The sequence below is a fragment of the Nelumbo nucifera genome, chromosome 2, assembly GCF_055504915.1.
Source record: "Nelumbo nucifera cultivar China Antique chromosome 2, China Antique-T2T, whole genome shotgun sequence".
Taxonomy (NCBI): domain Eukaryota; kingdom Viridiplantae; phylum Streptophyta; class Magnoliopsida; order Proteales; family Nelumbonaceae; genus Nelumbo; species Nelumbo nucifera.
Genome location: NC_142650.1, coordinates 41,444,918 through 41,468,627, shown reverse-complemented (window position 1 = coordinate 41,468,627; position 23,710 = coordinate 41,444,918). Strand labels below are relative to the sequence as shown.

The 23,710-nt window shown below is 39.0% G+C and overlaps 2 pseudogenes across 1 annotated transcript; both read left to right on the top strand.

The window, feature by feature from the left end:
* The first annotated feature begins 244 nt into the window (after positions 1 to 244).
* On the top strand, positions 245 to 7,887 carry LOC104599374 (adenosylhomocysteinase pseudogene; annotated as a pseudogene).
* A 13,105-nt stretch (positions 7,888 to 20,992) lies between these two features.
* LOC104599252 (3-ketoacyl-CoA synthase 12 pseudogene) lies at positions 20,993 to 23,069 on the top strand (annotated as a pseudogene). The gene has a single exon (XR_016082006.1). The product of XR_016082006.1 is annotated as a 3-ketoacyl-CoA synthase 12 pseudogene (transcript).
* The last annotated feature ends 641 nt before the right edge of the window (positions 23,070 to 23,710 follow it).

Below are 23,710 nucleotides of genomic sequence, written 5' to 3'. Positions count from 1 at the left end.
TAAAAAAGCCAGATGAAGTAGACCATCAGCCTTTTAGCCCACGTACCGGAAGCTTGAGTGGGGAGACATGCAATCCACGTCCCCTCGGAAGAAACAAACATCCCCTAGCAAGCTAGTTAATTAGCAGCAAGAGAAGAAGCCACAAGGATCTTATAAATTCCAAGGTTACCAGCACATCAGGTCTGTCATGTCTCCTTCCCCATGTTTCATTTGCAATGAGATGCATTGGACCAATCAATGCCCCATGCAGAAGAAGATCAATGCCCTCATCACCAAGCTTAGTGATGATGGAGTGAGTGATGAGGAGAGACCCACACAGGCGCCTAGAGTAGGCACCCTCCAACTCATAATTGCCATGGTCAAGAAAGAGGCCAAGGCTAAACTGTCCAACAAAGCCCACAAGGGGCTGAAATACATAGACATCACCCTTGGCGAGAGGCCAATTCAAGCCTTGGTAGACATCGGGGCAACTCACAATTTCATCTCCTGATTTGAAACTGAGCCTTGACCACCACAAAACAAATGACCTGAATCAAGGCTGTCAACTCAGAGGCCAAAGCATTCGAAGGCATCGCTTGTGGAGTAAAGCATCAAGTGGGACCATGAAGGGGCAACATCAACCTATCTGTGGTTCCCTTGGATTATTTCCAAGTTGTTCTCAGAGTGGAGTTCTTGACACTGGTGAAAGTAGCCCTCATGCCTCACATCAACAGATTACTCATCTTAGACGAGCACTCCCCTTGCATGATCCTAATGACAACAGCACTTCAGGTACATGGGAAGCAACTTTCAACCATTCAACTGTGCCAAGAAGTGGTCATCCATAGAGCTTGTACCATGCCAGTACCAAACAAGGTCCCCTCTTTGACACATCACATCAACACTAGAACGGGTAAGGAAGCCATCGCGAAGAAGCAGCCTCCACCCAAGCCGTTCCAACACCAACCTCAACAATAGTGTCAGCATACATGCCAACATCAACATCAACACAACCATCATCCAACACTGAAGATGCCCGGGAGACCAATGGCCATCTCTAGACAACCATTTCAAATACACCCACTACAGGGGAGAGCGAGTGCCATCCTTCCCACATAGGTACCCTTCCCACAACAGCCATCACTTCATCCCTCCTAGGAACCTCGCGAGGAGCCACCATTGGGGGACAAATCATTTTGGGGATTTAAATCCTGACAATCCAAAACCCCATTTTGATCTAAACCGGGCCCCAACTTTCCCTTCAACCAAGCCAGACCATCCTTTGTCTTACCTTAAAACGGCCAGGAAAGGAATTAACCAACACCATAGCCATAGGATTCCCCAACACAATGAATACTTTCAAGCCTACCCATCAAGACCAAGCTCGGGCCTTGGGAGAGACGGTATTCATGGAGCAACTGAAGAATCCTCCCTCACCAACAGTCAGATCAAAGCATCAAGTAAAAATTGGTCTTCGAGGACGAAGACCAAATTGAGTAGGGGAGACTGTCACAAGTGACCGTTTCACTGTGCCCTCAAGTGCCTTCACCATGCCCACAACTCGCCATCAAAGTGCTGTCAAGTGTGTCTTGGGTGGGGCTACTCATGTATTTTGTAATGGGGGGATGACAATGGCATAATTGTAAATACAAGTATGATAGTTCAATATTTTGATGTAACATGCTGCCAGAGCACCAAAAGCTTAAACTACTCTTTGAGGGGAGGTAGGTAGTTGAGTGGTGCCAATACCGTGTAAAGGTTAAGCACGAGGTCCCCTCGACACAAACTTGTGTACTTGTGCTTACCACCGTTTAATGCAATACAAATCATCGTTTGACTAATTCGTGTGCCATCTTGTTGTCTTTTCTTGTGTTGTTGCTTGTCTCATAGGCTTACTCAACCCATAATGAGTGCCACACGAGGCCTCACCATCCAGCCCTGTGACAACCTGTCGCACGTTTAATGCAGGGGCCCCTAAAAGCAACTTGGCATTTACGAGGAGATTCCGATGGATAATGGTGATGTTTTTAATAAGAATGGTTCCAGTGCTGGTAACAGCAGAGACCGAATATGCTCCTCACACCTGGCGCCTCACTCGCACATCCTATCATGCATTGGGAACATCTCCCATACTTATTAGTTATTATTCACGGGAGATGTTCCTAATGCATGGTGGATGTGCCTGTGTGGCACCCATTTATAAGGAGCAGATCCCGTCACGTAACAATATGGTGCCGCAAGAGCTCAAGGGCAGCCAAAGAGATGCCAGAAAACAACCCTGTGAGATGAGGTGGCACCTCACTCGATGCTTCTTTCCCCCTGTAATACCCTATTTCCTTTCTCATCGATCGTCATTACCTTGTTTGATTGTTTTCCTATTTACAAAGTACAAATTTTTATTCAATATATGTTGACATTTCAGGTGAAGGGGGATATCTCTGAGGGGTTAAGTACAACCCCCATATCTCTGAAGGGGATATCTCTACAGTCAGGATTCATCCTTCTGTACGGTGGGTTAAAAAATTCTATCATGGACTGATTATTCATTCTCCCTATCTCTGAGTTTGGAAACGCAAGTATGCCAGCAGAAAAGGCACAGAGACCATTGCCACCTAGATATCATAAGAACTTGTGGCTGTGGTGAAGGAACGGGATCTGCTCCTTACACATGGGCGCCTCACAGGTACATCCACTGTACATTGGGAACATCTCCCATGAATAAAAACTTATAAGTATGGGAGATGTTCCCAATGCATGGTAGGATGTGGGTGTGAGATCGGTGTGAGAAGCATATCTAGTCTTTGTGGTGAATGGGTAGATAGATTAAAGGTATTTTTGGGCAAGTTAGGTTTTAAGAAAGAATGGAAAAAAAATAAAATTTAAAAAATTTAGTAGGGTATTTTGGTAATTTAACAGATTTTGTTATCTAAATTAACGACCAAGAGGATATTTGTTGCAATGTAAAAATTAAGGGAGTCTTTGTCGCAAAAAAAAAAATAGGGTAGGATGTTTGTCACTGACCCCATAGTATGGGGTCCATGTAATTTACCTTTTTTTTTATCCATTGAAAAATACTAACATTTAAGTTGCGTTTCGAAAGATGCAAATGGAGTGTAAATCCCGGTTAAGGTAAATTTGCACTATAGTTCACTTTTGCCTTAATTTGGCAACATTACATTTATACATTGACAAATGATAGAGCAATGCATATTTACATTGATAATAAGATGTAAAAGTATATCAATAAAAAAATAAATAAAATTTGTATTCAATGGGACTTTTGATAGAAAAAAAAAGTCATATTTTATTGAAATTCGTATTTGAATCCATTTGAACAAAAAGTCTATTTGGTAAGAAGATAAATTTGTGATACAAAACTAACCCAAATTTACAATTTATATGATGAACTATTTTACACTTAATACTCTACATATTTACATTCACACTTATTTGCATAATTTCCAAATGCAGCCTTATATTTCTCAATAATAATGGTTGTATAATAATAACGAGATGGAAGCGACGGACTAACTGGTTTGTTGGATCAATCATCCTTCCTTCCGCCTTCCGCCTTCCGCCTTCCGCCTTCTCTGATAGCGACTCTTCACAACTATTTATGACCATAACGTCAATATTGCTCATGAAAACCACAAGCCAGTGATAAGACTTGGACTTGTTCAACTTCAACCAATAACCAATAATAATAGTGTCGTTGTGTCTCTCTTTTTTAGGCTTTGAGGGGGATGCTTGATTATCCGCATTCCACAATGACAATACTTCTTCGTGCCTATTTTCAGACCAAAGTCGTTTTATACTCACAACTCTCAAATCAACGTAATTGGTTGAATTTTGTCTTCCCTTCTCTTAATGTGTGATATAATGATGCTTGCCAATGGTTTTAATTTACTTGTTCGATTCTTCTCCTTTCTCCTGTTTCTTTCTTCTCATTTAAAACTGACGAGAAAAAGGCTAAATAGCATTTATCAGCTCACAGAGTGTTATGATAATAATATCTAAAGTCTCTTAACTTAAAGCTCTGATGGATGAACGGTCAAAATAATCCTCCTCTTGAATTATAGGATTTTGTATATGAAAACGGTGGCTGGGGAATTCATTTGGACAGTCAACCATATGATCTTCATCCAAGACGATATATTGTTTCATCAACTATTATTAAATTTAATGGGTGATCAGACCTATCTGGAAAGGTCGATCGGTCCACTTCTCTAACCCTGGTTGAACTTAAAAGAGCTGTTCATTAATTAAAGCTTTACTCCACCCGCATCTTTCATTGTTTAGACAAGTAAACGTGGACTGGACGATTATTAACGGTTCTATATATTAAGCATTTACTGGTTATTAAACACAAAAAAAAAGGAAAAAAATCCTGCGACCCAGTGAAATGTATACACGTCTGTGTTTTACACCAACATCATTTGATGTGATGTTTTATTTTTCTGACATGATATAGTGAAAAATTATGTTTTATTTAGAACGGTGTGGGCGTGAATTTGGTGCCTTACATCAAGAATATCTCCATACTTATATCCTTTATTTCATGGGAAGATATTTTCAATTTAAGGTCGAAAAAGACCGTAAGAACGGTGTGGGCATGGATTTGCCTTGATTGAAGCCAGTCTCAAAAACTCGTGGTTAGAGCCCATTAACATTCTATTTTTGATCCTCTGGTTCACACTCTCCTTTAAAGGCTGAAACCCTATTGTTTGTTTCATATTTTAATATTTTTTGTCAAAAAATATTAATTATTTTATTTAATTTTTATTTTTTTAATGTTTTTATCAATAAAATAATATTTTTAAATATTTAAAATATATTTTTAAAATTTTATTTATTTTACTATTGTTTTTATTAAAAAAATAATATTTATTGGTTAATATTAATTCATTGATGCATTTTTCAACATATTTATCATATAAAATGCAAAAAATAGATATTTATGATTAACTGTGTAGATCAAGGTTTTCAAACTACCGTTGACTTGGACGGTCAGACCATTTGGCCTGGAAACCGTTCGGCCCGGGAACCGTCAAGGTTTTTGGCCAAAAAACCGTTGAAAAAGTCAACAACCCATTGACCCGGGCAATCAAACCGTCGACTTGTCCACCCATTCAACAGTTTTGACTATTTTTTATTTTTAATTTGTTTGTGAGAATGGGTCATCCATTTGAACCGGATGGTCGAACCCTCGACCCGAAAATCGGTGGCCAGAACGATTCTGTTTCCAAGTCATTTTCTTAAACATTAGTGTAGATCATTCATAAATGTATACGAGATACATGGAATCAAAAAGTGTGGTGTGGAGTCCACACCACGCCTACAGAACACCCCTGTGGGTGTGTATCAATCCACACAATTTGTCCATAATTCAGAATAGTTGTGGATTGTGGTGTATTATTGATTGGTCCCTGCCACAAGGTGTGATGCGGATCAATCCACACCCACCAATTTCTCATCCACACTACAAAACACCCCCTCAATGTCTTGTTGATCCATCCAATCCATCCAAATTGATTTTGGTTTGAACAAGATATAATCCAAAATCAGTCCATCAACACCCTAAGGCTCAGTTTGAAAGGAGTACAAATGAAAATTTATAGATTGCAAATACATACAAAATAAGACAAAAATACAAAATTTTACACTCTACAAATTTGCATTTATACTCCTTCCAAACTGAGCCTAAATACATAGGTGGATTGTACTATGGGACCCATATGGGGCATGCTCAGTGGGGAAGCAGTTTGTTCTCTTATCACACCACTAAAGTCTAGAGAGTTGTTAAACTTCCAAGTTCTAATCAGCTTCATGAATCCTGTTTTACCATTCTATAATGTTTGCCTAGCATGAGCTACAAAAGACAAATCAAAATCCATGCCCACACTCGTCACTGTCGTCAGATTACATTGGTTGAGCCACGCAGCCACGCTGGTAACGGTTGTAACATTAATTCCTTTTCCTTTATGCCTTTAGTTTTAACTGGTGGCTAGCTTAGGCTGTATTAGTATGCTTTCAAAGAATAATTCCAATGAATTTTGTGATGTTAAGAATCAAATTTAAATCCGGATGTATGAAAAATATTGAAAATATAGCTTCTTTTTTTACTAAAAACACATTCTAAGAATTCATTCGTTGAAGCTCAAAGACTTTGCATAAAAAAAATAGCACAAAACTGATTCTTGAATAATAATTCTTTCTAACATAATTTTAACCAAATATAGTCATAGTATTTGTGACTCAGACTGCCCCAAACTTTGTAAGTGAGCCAACTGGCACCAAAGAGTTGCTTATTTGGAAGCCAGATGTGCTCATAACAAAAAATTATTCCAATACATTTCAAAATGATCTATGTCCACACATCTCAGATATGATGGGTGTTAGTCTTTGTATGAGATGTTGGAACCTTGGTGTGACAGTTTTTTGTTGTGAATAAATTCAGCTCACTTATTTGATAGAAAATCATTTTCTACCACCTTCAAATAGAATTACTTGTCAAAGATGTAAACTGTTTGTGTCGACACATTAGACAAGGATGGTGTCTTCAGCTCACATCCCTTTCGAAAAAGAAAGGTTAAATTGCTGAAACCTCTCCTAAAGTTTCTAATTGTTGTTGAAACCTCTCTTGAAGTTTGATAATTTCAATCATCTCCCTTGAATTTTCTGATATAGGTGCAAGTAGGCTTTTTTGTTAAATTCCCCTAAAAGGTGGTATGAAAATGTCCAAAATACCCATATAATTATTTTTGACCAAAATATTTATTTTCCAAATTTTCTCTTCATATAAATCACTAGTCCAAACCCTTCCAATATTTTTTCTTTAAGGTTGCGTTTGTTTGAGGTGTAAATGAGAACAATGGTAAATGTTACATGCTGATACAATTTTACAAGTGTTTCGATGTAAAAGTCCATTCTTGTTACTATTTACATAGAAAATCACTGAAGAGTTTACATCAATGTTCCCTTCTTCTCAGTCCAATGGTCTCCTTTCTATACAAGCAAGCTTCGCTCCCCTTTGTCCTACAACGGTCTCCTCCATCCAACAGCCAGAAGAAACGCAAGCTGATGATGGCCGCCAATGAAGCTGACAGAATGTCTAGTCCATTTCGCCCACACATATTCTCAACCTCAGATGAGAGAGTGCGAGAGAGAAAAGAAGAGACAATAAATCTGTCTCGGATCCATCTACAACCCGGTTGTTGCTTGACATCCTCTGGTCGTCAATACAAGGTCAAAGGAGTTCAGCCTCTCTCAACCCTTCTCAGCCTTTTAAGGGAGCCAAGATCACTGGATCGCTCCACATGATGGTCCAGACTATGGTTTTGATCAAAACCTTCACTGCCCTTGATGTTGAGATCCATGGGTGCTCCTGTAACATCTTCTCCACCTATGACCATGCCACTGCTGCCATCACTCGCATGCAATAGCGCTTCCATATTTGAGTGGAAGGGGGAGACCCTTCAGGAGTACTAGTGTTGTACCAAGAGGACACTCAACTGGGGTCCTAGTGGCGGTCCCAATCTCATTGGCAGTGATGGTGGTGATGGTACTCATCCATTAAGGTGTGAATGTAGAGGAAGAGTACGCCAAGACCGGAAAGTTGCCAGATTCATCATCAATGGACAATGCCAAGTTCCAGATCGTGCTCATGATAATCAGAGATGGGTTAAAGGTGAATCTAATGAAGTATCACGAGATGAAAGACAGATTGGTTAGTGTTTCTAAGGAGACAACCACCGGTGTTAAGAGGCTTTACCAAATCAACAACAACGAGAGTTCAGAGCAGAGGAGCGGGAAACCTTTCACTTTTACATCGGAACAACCAAAGAGAAAAATTCCAAAACACCTCGGATCAATTTTCCATTGATCATTAAACTAGGATCAACTTTTCCATCGGCATAAATTTGAATTTACACCTCAAACAAGCACAACCTAAATTGAATTATTTTATAAATATGTCCTTCGTATCTATTGCTCAAAGGTGAGGCTACAACTTTAAATTCTCTATTTTTTTGTTCTTTATAAAATTATTATTATTTTTTTCTATAGAAAATAGCCTCAATAGTAATTAAATGGATATTTTGGACATTTTCATATTATTTGTTAGAGGATTTAACAAAGAGGGTCTACTTACAACTATGTCAAAATGTTTTAAGGGAGGCGATTGTAATTAGTCAATTACCAAATTTTAGGAGAGATTTAGCAGCAGTCAAAAACTTCAAGGGAGGTTTCACCAATTTCCATATACATATAATAAAAAAGAGAGTTTCATGCTCTCTATTTTTATCCATGATGTAACTTTTGTTTTTAAAATTTTCCCTTATAAATTTCTAAACTTTGTTCTCTACTAAGTATCTATACATCTACATGTCTATATAACTTGCCATTGAATTTCTAACTATCAAATAAGGAAAATGTAATCATGATAATTTCTCCCCCTTTCATATTTGTTACTAAATATCTAATCCGCAACTGTTTTGGCATCCATACGATGGATTCTACCATCCCTTTCAACTACACTATTTTTATAGAGTATACGGACCAAAAATTCAGCTATACTACCAAGACTAGAACAACAACCAAAAACTAAGCAAATCAGCAATAAGAAAGAAAACTACAGAAATCAGAAATGAAGGTTACTATATACAGAACTGAATCCTACTACTAATCAAATCAGAAATCTGTCAAGTCTGAAATGAAATCCACAACCTATGTTCTACAGAAGCTACATTCTATACTTCTAAATCAAGACAGAAATGAATTCAGATATCTATCAAATCAGCATTAGAATCAAGGAGCTACATTCTACAGAAGCAATCCTAAACTAGAAGCATTCGGCAATGGAAAGAAATCTGAAACTACTGAAACTAGCTACACTACTGAAACTAGAACAACAAACTAAGATAAAAGCAACTAACAATAAGCAAGAAAACTACTTCTATCAGCAAGGGAAGTTACTCTATCTACAGATCTAAACCTAATATACAGAAGAAAAAAAATCTGATTACCCAGTACAAAATTAGAAGCATTCGACAAGAAGAAAGAGATTACCTAAATCAGTAATGTAGGTTAGTATGTGCAGAACTGAACTGTAAAGTATAAAACTAAAGATCAGCTACACAACTGAACTAGAACAACTTTATTATTATTTTTTTCTCTGTGTGCTCAGATCTGAATTATGAATTCAGCAATGACAGTAATGTATATAGATCTGAACCACACTATTCTTGTAAAATATGCAGAGCTAAAATGCAGCTACACTACTAAGACTAAGATAGCAATCAAAGATGAAGCAATTCAGCAATGAGAAAGAAAACGACTTAGATCAGCAATGGAGGCTACAAAATACAGATCTGAATCCTAATATGCAGAATTAGAAATCAGCTTAACAGTGGCTAATAGTTCCTAATAATGCTGCAATAAGTCCTCAGCAACGGCGCCAAAAACTTGGTGCGTAATTGCTACACTAGCAAGTGCACTAGCCGCTCAAGTAATAAAGTGATGAATAGAGTATCGTTCCCACGAGGACTTATACAACAACTACTAGTAATATATCAGCCATCTATTATCTAATAAACCAAATTATAAATCTAATGCAAATCTAAAATCCTAACTACAAAACTATCACTAAGGAATTGGATCAAACACCTTGCATGCAAGTTGAGAGGACAAGTTAAAAATGCAGAGAAATTGATTCAGCAATTAGTTGTCTAGGTCATTCGATTAGATTAGGATTCAACCTTGGTTTGGTGAAACCCCAAGGCAATGAACAACCTCTCTCAAGCATATGTTCATTCTATGCATGAGTGATGGTTCTTCTATATCTAGCAAGAATCTAATCCCCATGCATGCATTAAGATCTAACAATTCTAGGGCATCATTTCAGCTGAATGAACACCAACCAAATTGTGCAAGTTATATCTAACCTCACACTCAATTCGGTTATTGATTAGCAGATCCAAAATTCTAGAGTCTTTCTCAAGCACTCTAGAACTTCCAAGAATGAAGAACAGTTCAGCCAAATAGAATTAATGTTGCCTAAATTCTTTCTCAAGCAATTCAGACATGACAAAATCAAGATCTGAAATTGCAAAATAACAATTCGACTAGCAGTTCTAACAATCAAATTCCTAATCAAGAAACATCAAGATTGCATCTAATCCATTCGAATGAACCTAGAAAGCTAATTACAAATCTGAAATTACAGAAATCATGCTTCAATTACAACAAGAAAGAAAAATTAATGGAGAAATATAATCCCTAGTTGAATTCGATTACCAAATGTGCAGAAATCAAGGAAGAAGACAACCTAGATCTCCAATGACTTCTTCTCTTTTTGAATTCAGCTTCTTCTCCTCTTGAAGTTGCTTGAATCTCCTTTCTTCTCCTCTCTTGCGCCTATCTCTCTCTTCTCCCTTCAAGAATTCGATTCAAAGAGTTTACTCCCCAAAGGGCTTGAACCACAAGGTGTTGAACATCTTTTTCCTCCAAGAGACCTCCTTAAATAGTTTTTCCTTCAGCTCTCCAAGAATTCTAGAAACTACCGCCCTTATCCTCTCTTGAACCTTATAGAATTTGCTCCCCCTAGCTTCTCTTGAACTCTCTAGAAGTTGCTGCCCCTAGCTTCTCAATTTGGGCTACTCTTGAGTTGCAATTTGGGCTACTCTTGAGTTGCAATTTGGGCTGCTCTTGAGCTGTAAATGGGCCTCCTCCTTGCTAGGCCGAATAGGCTCCCTTGGAAGGCTGCGGCTGGAATCTCTTTTTGGGCTCTCCCAAAGAGTGTTGCATGGGCTTTAAAGGCCGAATAACCCTCTTTTGACCTCTCGGCTAGGCCTTGCTCCTAGCTGGGCTATATTACCTCCAATTTGGCCTCTTTTAGCATGGTTTTATATTATTTTTCCCTTAGACTTGTCCCTTTTGATAATTTCCTGAAATCAAGCTAAATTGGGGTAGGAATTCACACAAATCAACATCAAAACCATGCCTAAACACCAGAATTTATATGTAAATTGTGCACACATCAGTGGTCGTTTGGGTCGGTCGTCCCATTGTACATTTCCTACGCTAGTGCTTTGAAGTGTGGGGGGAGAGGCTCGGAAATGGTCCAAGGTGAATGCATCCATCCTTCCAGACAGATGGCTCTGGCTGGTCGTGGCTTCAGTTTGGCTTTCTCTTACTTGGCCGAGCTCGTCTTTGATGGCTCCAAGATGTGCTTGCAAATCGACAATTTGTTGGTCAAGGGGGGCTTGGCCCTATCTTGGTCTCGCAAACTCGATGGGGGTCGGCCTGGACCCTTGAGTATTCTGATGCGGGCCCACGTCCATTCCTCCTGGCTTGTCTGTCATTCAGGAGTTCTCTCTTCGGCGGTGGTGGTGATGCTCTTGATCTTGTCGGTGATCGTGGGATTGTGCAGATTCTTCCCCTCTTCGGTTGGGGGGTTGCGAGGTCTTCTGTGGCTGACTAGCGCGTTGGCTGCTGTCAAACTCTAAGGGGTCAGCCCTATTGGATCCGACTGGACCGATGGCTAAGGGGTCCAGAGACACGCGCTTGTCATTATGCCCTAGGCTTCCAGCGACACGACCACCCTGGGGGCGGCCTCTTGTCGGGCACCCCACCTCATCCAACCTCTTGTCGAGGTCATCGAGCCTATCAAGGACCATTTGGAGTTGGTCACTTTTGACCAGGTTTTGGGTGTTCCTGGTTCTTCTTGCCATTCCAACTGAAGCTTCCGCTTAGGAGTTAATTCTTTCAGACTTTAAGGAAGTTTGGTTGAGAGAAGTCTTAGCAACCTTCCCACAAATGGCGCCAGTTGTTGCTAGTCAAAATGGGGTGAGGGCAACATTGTAAATTCCCTCCCAAGTCGATGTGTTGCCTATTAGTCCGATGTTTGAGGTGGCCGAGGACTACTAGGCCAGTTCTGTAAGGAGTAAGGAAAGGAGGATGTCAATGTGAAGGGATGAGATATCCATCGTATGGACGCCCGAATCTTGCGGAATAGAATGGGCGAATTTTAAAAATTTCGCTCCATCCTACTGAGAATCATATTCCCTTATTTTAGAAAAATCATATTTTTCAAGGATCAATCTTGAACCAAGAACCGAACTAGATCTGAACAAAAATAGTAGGAGAGGGATATACCTGATATGGAGAAATAGTATCTCCCAATGGAGGTGTTCACGCCCAAGGAAGGAACCAAAAACTGCTCCCACTGAAGATGGTGCAGTGTATGATGGAGCAGGATCAACAACGTTCTTCAGAAGAACCAGATCCTTCGCAAGAATCAGTTGGATGGCAAGTGAGCACTACTTCCAATCAGTCCTTCCACAAAGAACTGATATCAATATCTGATCTTGATCATTCCCACTGAGAACAGGAGATCGAACTAGCAGATATGGCAGCGGCAGGAAGGAGGCAACAAGAGAGATTTAGCACAGTAAAGCTGAATTCGCTGTTCTGTGATTTCAGCACTGAAGACAGGATGTGAAGTGTGTCAAAAGGCTGCTGCCCCCTCCTCCTTTTATAACCTTAAAAGGATCAGCTCCTAATCCCATTAGGAGTTGCTGATCCAAATCATATTTAGATCAGAATTCCCTTTAAGTGATAAGGGTAAACCCTTATCTTATCTGTAGATTAGATCAACGTTCTCCTAATCTCATTAGGAGGTTTCAGATCTGAATCACATTTAGATTTGAACTCTTTGAGTGGTAGGGTTAAGACCCAATTCTATCTGCTAATCCAATATCAGAATTCGTCCCTTATTTAACTGATCAAATCAGCCCAGTTCAAAATGGGCTTTAGGCCCAATAAGGTTATGTGCTCACTCAGCCTTCCAAGCTGTTGCCCAGTTGGGCTTCCTTGTATGGCGTGGGACCCAAACATTGATCTACACATCAGCCACATGGGTTCAGCCCAGCCTTTGTTACAAGGCCTGGCCGGATACACTGTTATCGACAGTGCACTCCCTGAAACCTATCACATGGGCTCTATGGGCCCAACACTTACCCTAAGTGGTCCCTGGGCCAAGCCACCTTGTAACACCCAGGGACTGTGGGTAGATGCTGAAGGGATGAGAGATTCATCGTATGGACGCCCAAATCTTGCGGAGTAAAGTAGCGAATTTCAAAAAATTTTTCTCTCCCTTTCAATTGGGAATCACATTCCCTACTTAGAAAATCATATTTTCAAGGATCAATCTTGAACCATGAACTGAACCAGATTTGAACCAAAAGGAGTAGAAGAGGAATATACCTGATACGGAGAAAAAGTATCTCCCAACGAAGGTGTTCACACCCAAAGAAGGATCCAAAAACTGCTCCCTCTGAAGATGGCACAGGGCAGGATGGAGCAGAATCAGCAGTATTTGTCTCCAAGAATTCAGTCCTTCGCAAGAAACAACAGGATGGCACGTGAGCACAGCTTCCTATCAATTCTTTCTCAAAGAACTGATGTCAAGATCGAATCTTGACTTCTCCCACAACTGGAGATCGAACTGGATGTCTGGCGGCTGCAGGAAGGAGGCGGCAAGAAAGATCTAATGGATTTAAGCATGGCCACAGGCAAAAAGGTTTCCTCATAATCGATGCGCTCTTTCTGAGTGTACCCTTTCGCCACCAAACGAGCTTTGAAGGTCTCAACCTTACCATCCAGGCCCTTCTTCCTCTTGTAAATCCATTAGCAACCGTTTGCTTTTACCCCATAGGGTGGATCTACAAGAGTCCAGACTCCATTAGTCTCCATTGAGTCCACCTCTGCTCTCATGGCCTCCACCCACTTCTTGGAATCTATGTCCAACATAGCTTCCGCATAAGTCACAGGATCCACCTCACTAGTCAAGGTTTCCACCAGGTAACTATCCTGGTCATAACCATAACGGACTGGTGGCCTGGATACCCGAGTGGATCTTCTAGGTTGGACACTACCTGGAACTTGTGGGACATCTCCCACTACTCCTGAACTCTCCTCATCAAGGACTATTTCCTGACGATGGGTGTCCAGGATATAATCGGTTTCCAAGAACTGTGCATTTCGGTAGCAGAACAGCTTCTGCTCACTTGGGTCATAGAATAGGTAACCCACAGAGCCTTTTGGGTAGCCTACAAATAGGCAATGGCTGGTCTTGGATTCCAACTTGTCTGCACTCGTTCTTTTAATGTGTGTTGGACAACCCCAAATCTTCAAGTGTCTGACACTTGGTTTGTTTCCCGTCCAAAGTTTATATGGAGTGTTCGGAACCGATTTGGTTGGAACCCGCTTCATCACGTATATCATAGTCCCTAATGCGTAACCCCAAAAGGATGTGGGTAACTCTGAGTGGATGAGAAGTGACCGGACCATATCCAATAAGGTCCTATATCTCCTCTCTGAAACACCATTAAGTTGTGGTGTAGCAGGAGGAGCTAACTGTGTTACTATCCCATTGTCCTTTAGGTAGTCCCTGAATTCGTCAGAGAGATACTCGCCACATCGATCTGATCGAAGTGCTTTAATTTCTCTCCCTAACTGTTTCTCGACCTCTTGTCTGAACTCTTTGAACTTTTCAAAGGATTCAGACTTGTGTCTCATTAGATACGCGTAACCATATTGTAAAAAATCATCGGTGAAGGTGATGAAATACACGTGTTGATTTCGTGTCCTAACACTCAGGGGACCACACACATCACTATGTATAAGGTCAAGTGTGCCTGTACATCTTTCAGGCTTACCGTTGCAAGGCTCATAAGTGGGAAGATCTTCTACAGTTAGAAAATCCAAAGGACCATCCTTTACCAACCTTGAGGATTTCAGCCGACGTAGTTTTGGTTATGTTAGTTTCTAGAGAAACATGTAGAACATTGAGACCGTTCTCCAGTTCCCTGTATGCGATGAATTTGTTATTTCTTTTAATAGTAATCGTATTACTAAAAAAGACAGAATAACCTTCTGCACACAGTTTTGAGACAGAAATCAAATTTCTCCTTAAATTTTGTACATAAAGACAATATTTCAGTACAATTGTTCCTCCTCTAAAAAGTAACTCCACGATTCCTATGGCCGTGGCTACAACAGTTGCAGAAGTCACCAAGTACAGCGTGACTTCTCCTTCACTCAGCCTTCTGCTTACCTTGAACCCCTGCAGTGAGTTACACGCATGAGTTGAATCCCCGGAGTCAATACACCAGGACGCAGAAGCTACCAATAAGTTGGTTTCTATAACACAAGTTTCGAGATTACCTTTCTTGGATTCCAGGTAGGCAGGACAGTTCCTTTTCCAGTGGCCGGTCTTCTTGCAGAAGTGACAGGTATCCGATGCCTTGTCCTTCCTCTACTTCTTGGGTTTGGCAGCCTTCTTCTGGGGCTTTCTCTTTGCCTTCCTTTTCTTGCCCGATTTGCTAGTTTCAACAAGCATGGCAATGGGCTCATCCTTTTTAATCAATTCTTCAGCTCTCTGCAACATATTGTTGAGTTCCTGCAAGCTGACGTTCAACTTGTTCATGTTGTAATTCATGATGAATTGATTAAAGGATGGAAGCAAAGAGTTGAGAATAGCATCGATTTGTGTTACCAGATCCAGCTTGGATCCAAGAGCCTCCAGTTCGTTGATATAACCCATCATCCGGAGACAATGGTCGTGAACTTGTTGGCCCTTGGACATCTGCGCGTTCATGAACTGTTTCAAGACCTTCTTCCGAGTAGAACGATTCTACTCTTCGTACATTGTCTTGAGACTGTCCAATACGTCCTTAGCAAGTTCGATCCGATCGAACTCCCTTTGAATTGGATTGTCCAAGGAGGCAATGATATAGTAGCGGGTAAGGGAGTTTTTCTCCTCCCATTCTTGGTATTCTCTTCTTCGGGCCTCTGAAGCCCTATCTCCCGGACGATCCGGGGCAGGATTCTTGGCTACCTTGTCCAATTTCTCAGAGGTTAAGACCAACATAAGTTCCTGTACCAGTCGGCAGAGTTTGGGCCCTTCAGCTTGTTGTCTTCAAGCAGCTTTGCAAATTGTCCGTTTGCCATTTTCTGATAAAAGAGCAAACATTAGTCCATAACCTAATTAGATTCATGTTCATTACATAGATATGGATTTTAATCTACGTTCTATTTCCATTTATTTATCTCTGAGATTTCCCTCCTTTCTCAGTGACGAAGACTACGAGTTGTCTCTGGAAATGTGGGAAATCACATAAGGTGCACGGAGCCAACTGTTTCAGCTGCAAAACCCCACCACCTTTCTGTGAAAGATCATATCCACTCATCATATGAGCTTTGTTGGATAGTTTTGTATGCCCTTAGCTTCAATCAGAATGCTGTAGTTTATGAGTTTTTGTAAATGAATAAAAGTGCATATTTGATTCATGTTCCCTTGGTATGTTTCTGTGTAATACCCTTAAACTTGACACTTAATGAGACTCGTGTTAGTTTAGAATGTTCACAGCCAGTGGGTCGGTTTGGGGAGTCCTATCCTGATAAGGCTGACACTGTTGTGCCACCAAGTCAGTTGGGGTGGCCTGTCTCAGCTGCCAGGGTGAGACCCTAGGCACATACAGTGTAGGATTAATTGAATCTTTGAACTGGATCAGATTTCCAGTATTGCTTGACAACTTTTTCTCACTATCGTTGTGCTGCTTTTTCTCATCACAACCCAGTATATCGCCCACCTTCCAAATACTAGGCCAACCATTGGTTTGCTTACAAGGTAAAGTTGGCATAAAATTGATTTTTGAACAGGACCCAGGATCCTAAGAATCTAAGATCTCAGTAGGGAGAAAGTGGTGCAAAGGCTTTTGCCCATCTCAATGTTTAAATTCAGTTAAAAATCTCCAATTTGGAACACTTTAGGGTATTTCCAGGAAGCCTACGTGTGTCTCCAAGCTATTGATTAATCACAAGACTTGATTAATTTATTACAGGAGGTTTTACTTTCAAATTTCATTCTCTTTCTTTAACAATCGTCAACAGCATCTCTCACATGATCCCCCCCCCTCTCACACCCAAAATTTAGGATTGTCAATGGGTCAGGTCTTGGTGGAGATAGATTGTACCAGTCATGTCCCAATAAACTTTTATTTATTCATTTACTTATTTTATTAAATCAAATAAATTGTTATCTATTTAAATTTACATATTTAGTTTACTAAATTATTCATTTATTTAGAAATAATTTACTAATAAATTATTATTAGGCCAATATTTAGGGCTACCAATGGGTTGGGTCTAGTCCAGGATAGCCTATACCAATTTTGTCCCAATAAACTTTTATTTATTCATTTATTTTACTAAATTAAATAAATTATTATCTATAAAACTTTATTTGTTTAATTTGTTAAATTATTTATTATTTAGAAATAAATACTATTTATGATCATGCCAATACATAAAAAAAAATGAAAAGTCATCTCATTCTTCTCTTTGACCCAATAAACTTTTTTATTCATTTATTTATTTTTGTTAAATTAAATAAATTATTATCTAGAAATTTTTATTTATTCAATTTACTAAATTTTTTATTTATTTAGAAATAATTTTACTAACAAATTATTATTAGCCTAATATTTAGGGTTGTCAATGGGTTAGGTCTGGTTCTAGATAGCTTGTACTAGTCCTGTCCCAATAAACTTTTATTTATTCATTTATTTATTTTATTAAATTAAATAAATTATTATATATAAAATTTGATTTATTTAATTTACTAAATTATTTATTTATTTAGAAATAAATTCTTAACAAATTATTATTACTAGCAAAAAGTAGACCTAAATTATTCCTGATTAATACTCCCCCCCCCCCAAAGCCCAATATTTATTATTTAGAAATAAATACTATTTATGGTCATGCCAATACATAAAAAAAAAATGAAAAGTCATCTCATTCTTTTCTTTGACCCGATTCTCCCCCCCCCCCCCCTCTCTCTCTCCCTCCCTCAATCCCAATATTAGCCTATAGCAGCCCTATCCAAGTAAACTTTTTTATTCATTTATTTATTTTTGTTAAATTAAATAAATTATTATCTAGAAATTTTTATTTATTCAATTTACTAAATTGTTTATTTATTTAGAAATAATTTTACTAACAAATTATTATTAGCCTAATATTTAGGGTTGTCAATGGGTTAGGTCTGGTTCTAGATAGCTTGTACTAATCCTGTCCCAATAAACTTTTATTTATTCATTTATTTATTTTATTAAATTAAATAAATTATTATATATAAAATTTGATTTATTTAATTTACTAAATTATTTATTTATTTAGAAATAAATTCTTAACAAATTATTATTACTAGCAAAAAGTAGACCTAAATTATTCCTGATTAATACTCCCCCCCCCAAAGCCCAACATTTAGAGCTATCAATAGGTCAGGTCAGGTTCATGATAGCTTGTACCAATCCCATTCTAATAATAAATAAAACTTATTTATTTATTTATTTTGTTAAATTAAATTATTTATTTATTTATTTATATGTTCTATTCTCTTTCCCCCTTAGCCTAATATTTAAGGTTGTCAAAGGGTTAGGTCTAGTTCAGGATAGCTTGTACCAGTCCTATCCCAATAAAGTTTTATTTATTTATTTATTTTATTAAATTAAAATAAATTTTATTTATAAACTCTTATTTATTCAATTTACTAAATTATTTATTTATTTAGAAATAATTTACTAACAAAATTAAACCAAGAACCATCCCAATTAATACTCTCTTTTTTCTCAATACCTTTTCTCTCTCCTCAAGCCCAACATTTAGGGCTATCAACGAGTTGACAAATTCTTATTTGTCAAATGTCAATACCCTTTGTTATAGTGCCATTTATTGATTATTTTCTGATTTTCTCAAAAAAAAAATTATTTTTATATAATAAAAATGAAAATCTTAGAATTTATACGTGACAAGCTTGGCATTAATTAATGTTGGCAATGAAATGACTATAAGAAGAAAATAATGTTTTGCTAATTTCCAAGAGAAAGGGGATGATGGTGGACAATTGTTAGGAATGGCAATGGGGCGGGGAGCCACTCGATATCCCTATATAAGGTTATCCCTATCCTCGTCCCACAGGGATCCACAGTCCCCCATGATTTTTCTATGATGTTAATCATTTTTTTTTTGTTTTTTCATTTAAAATATTAAAATAAAATAGTTAAATATCCTATTAAATAAGATCCAAATATATTCAAACATATTCAACCATACTTTTAAAAATATCAATATATATAAATATATAGATACATATATACATATATACCATGGTATATACATAAATACCCAAGAATTGGTCAGGCAACTGGTTTTGTTTTTCCCTAAAATTGCTCTTGGGCCAAAAACTGTTGATTTGGTCAACAAACCATTGGCCCGGGCAATCAAATTATTGACCCGAACAATAATTATTGATTCAAACCGGACGGTCAAACTATTCAACCCGGAAGTCGGTCCCCAAAATGGTTTCATGTCCAATCTGATTTTTAAAACCTTGAAATATCATATATAAGCAAGGATCCCACGGGGCGGGGGATCAAGGGCCCTAGAGAAAATTGCCATCTCTAATAATCATTGCTATATTGTTAATTTCTTAGAGAAACAACATTTTTATTTTCTTATTGTATATATATTATTATTCCTATTTATTTTCAACTAACCCATTTGTACCTTTATAGCTGCCAAGAGAAAACTCTAAAGTAAAAGACAAAATTGATTACCTGACTAACAAAAGTGATTATCTATTCTCTAGATTTTTTTTGTATATTATTTATATTTATTAATTAGAACAATTATCATATAATCAATTATTTTTCAAATAACCTTTGTATATAAGAGTCATGAAAAAAATCTAATTTTTCATAATATAATTCTTTTCTTTATTTTATTTTTAGAAATTCTTTTTTGTATTAAAGGGGAGCAAATGGTGTTTTAAGAAATTATATAAGAGTCATGAAAAAAAATCTTTGTATTAAAGTAGATCAACAGGTGTTTTGTATGTAAAAATTAAAGGGGAGCAAATGGTTCATGTAATCATGTTAATGTTTTTATTGGGCGGTGGCAGATTTTGTAACAACCATGATGGTGACAAACAAAACCGTTTTCGTTGATGATAATTCTTGAAACAGGTCCCGTCCTTTTCATGCAACGGAAAAGTTAAAATAGAGGTTGCCGTTTTCGCTCGTGTCTTGAGAGGACCTCCGACCTCGCATTCCATTACGGTATAATCGTAAGTCGTAACACAACAATTCACCCTGACCTTTGTAATAAATTCAACACATTACGATTGCATCAATTGATTTTTTTTGGGGAGAAGTACCAATCAGCCCAGATCAAAATTTACTAGGCCTAAAGTACAAGGAAAATGCATCCTGACCGTGAATTGATGTCAAATTTATCGACGGGATGTGGTTTATAAGGGGGAGAGGATTAGTTGTAGAGGGGTTGAAATTCAGAATTCTACATCGTGTGTTTCCGTACTTTTCTCTTTTTTTTTTCCTCTTTCACAAACGTACGGTGGCGTGTTCGGACCATGATGTGATTACGTAGCCCGTTGTACACACGGTGCGAGCACGGAGAAGCAGATCCGGGTTGGCTTGAACACTATATTGTAAACGAACAGCAAAAAAAGAAAGTTGTACCATAGAGGTTCACATAATTCCTGTGTAAAGTTCTGTACGTAGTGTACGAGAGTAGTTCTTCACCATCGGCCCAACCCTTAATAAATGGGGTTTGTTATTTTTGTGGGGTTTATAACTTTATATTTCTATGAAAAAAAAAAAAAAACGACAGAAAGATTCTAATCTTCCTTTTTCCTGATCCGGTCTGACCGTCTTCCTGCCCGACCCCAGTTTAATTAGTAGGGCCCATTGCCTCCTCATGAACCGTAGTGATGAAAAGTGCCTAGTAAGTAGTAATTGGCGCATACAAAGTTGGTGGAACCGCGGACGTTGAGATATGGAATAGAGTTAATTAAGCCCTAATAAGCGTCTTCATATGTGCATGACCAGATCGATTAATTGCCTATATAATGAGTCAAGTGTACTAGAAGATAACTCCAAGCTTGCTCCTCCTCTGGAGTCTGGACCCCTCTCTCTCTCTCCCTCTAGCTTTCTTCTCTCTCTCTCTCTCTCTCTCTCCCGTGCTCTTCCGGTCCTCTTTCTCCCAACTTCTAATCGTCCCATGGATCTCTTCGCTACGGTACTCTGTCTAATCGCCCTTTTCTATCCTTTGTTCCTGCTCTGGAGGTTGATTGATCAATGGAGAGGCCAAGCCTGCTACATAATTGATTATGAATGTTTTAAGCCTTCTGATGATAGGAAACTGAGCACCGAGTTTTGCGGCAAGCTCATCCATAATAACAAGTACCTGGGCTTGGAGGATTTCAAGTTTCTGTTAAGGGCCATTGTTAGCTCAGGCATTGGTGAAGAGACCTACGGGCCGAGAAATGTCCTTGAAGGCCGAGCAGAAAACCCTACCCTTATGGATGGGATCTTGGAGATGGAAGAATTCTTCTTTGACACCCTCGACAAGCTCTTCTCTAAGACGGGAGTTTCTCCGTCGGAGATTGACATACTTGTCGTCAACGTCTCCATGCTTGCTACGGAGCCTGATCTAGCAGCAAGGATTATCAACCACTACAAGATGAGAGAGGATGTTAAGGTCTATAACATATCCGGAATGGGATGTAGCGCGAGTCTCATCTCCATCAATCTGGTCCAAAGCATCTTCAAGGCGCACAAGAAAGCATTCGCTGTGGTTGTGACGTCGGAGGCTATCGGCCCCCATTGGTACAGCGGTAACGACAGGTCCATGCTTCTTACCAATTGCTTGTTTCGATCGGGCGGCTGTTCAATACTCCTATCGAACAATCCCAGTCTAAGACATCGAGCCATGTTTCGACTGAAGTGCCTAGTGAGAACGCATCTCGGTTCCAACGACGAAGCCTACGGATGTGCAATTCAGAAGGAAGATGCCGCGGGTAGACCAGGGTTTCACCTTGGCAAGAACCTTCCCAAATCTGCCACTCGTGCCTTCGTCGAGAACCTCAGAGTATTAGCACCCAAGGTGCTACCGCTAAGGGAGCTGCTTCGATATGTTATGGTAACACGCCTCCTTCCTCGGCCCAAAAAGGACAACGCGTCCGCCGGCAAGAGCGGCGGTGTCAAAGCAGGAGTGAATTTCAAGACTGGGATCGAACATTTTTGCCTTCACACCGGCGGAAAGGCGGTTATCGACGGGGTGGGAAAGAGTTTGGGGCTGACGGAGTACGACTTGGAGCCAGCAAGGATGACACTTCATCGATTTGGTAACACATCTGCCAGCAGCCTATGGTATGTCTTGGCATACATGGAGGCCAAGAAGAGGTTGAGAAGAGGTGACAGGGTGATGATGATCAGCTTCGGGGGAGGTTTCAAGTGCAACAGCTGCCTTTTGGAGGTTGTTAGGGATTTAGAGGATGATAACGTGTGGAAGGATTTTATTGCTAATTACCCTCCAAAAACCCTAGTCAGTCCGTTCATAAGCGAGTATGGGTGGATTAACAATGAGACGGAGGAGACGTTTGAAAAAGCGGTGGATAGCTACAAGCAAAAGTATGGGTTAGAGTAGCTAGCTAGCTCAGCTACTGCACTGCCCTCTTTTGCCTACTCCATCGCATCATCCACTCAGACTCAACTCTCTTAGTATTATTTTCCTACACCATTTTTAATGCTCACCTGTTGTTTCGTACGTGTGTTAGATGATGGCCGTGCTTACGAATTTATGGTGGTTGTCGAAGGACAGCCATGAATTTGTTGTGTTATTGAATTGGGTCCATATTGTTTGGTGTATTATAAGCTACTTTGCTGCTTCTTTATTTCTTCCAACAACCTAACGCAACAGCACCCCAGAGACCGGAGACAATCATACCGCCGGAGGAGCAGCGGCCGGGGAAGGAGTGTTTTCATTTCAAAGGCTTTCATTGAATTTACTATGGGATCGATATTATTATATATAAATGTTTTTTTTTTTTTTGCTTTCGAATTCGATTTCCCTATTAATTATATGTTTATTAGCTTGTAATTTTTGATGTATAGTTGTAATTTACATTACCATGCATACATATATTATATAGTTATTGTCAGCAACTCTTTTTGGTTTTTGTTTGATTTTTTTTCTCACTTTTCATGGCATTGGATAAGTTCAAGCCGGTCACCGGAATGTCAATGGACGAGATAACGAGAGGTAAGTAACTGACGACAAATATAATTGACACCCAAGGCAAGGAATCAATGTTTATTGATTTCGTGTACCTCACCATGCATTTAATGCGCCGAGGGGTGAAGTCTGGCATTTTTATTTTATATTTTTATACAAGGCAATAGAGATGGTATAAGGTCACGGGTTATTACTAATATTACCTCCTCAGTCTTGATTTCTGTTCTTTTTTTTTCTTCTCCTTTTATTCACATTCTTCTTCTGACTGCCTTTGTTCATATTGTTCTGTGATGACATTGTTGGGAAGCAAGTCAGTTGTCGGTTAATTGTTACTTCTGAATTAGGGATTGGACGATGGAATGGAGATGGGGTTCCCAATTTAGGGCTTTCTGCTACCTTTGTTCTCTCGGTGCAGGAGGGGTCAAGATGATATGCATTAATTTCAACAAATTAAGAACCTCCACAGACTCCTCATTTATTTTTTCTGATGCGTCACAGACTCCTACTGGAACAAGCTATTCTGGCTTATTCCATTTCGTGTGGTACTTCAGGCTTTTTCTTAAAAAAGTTT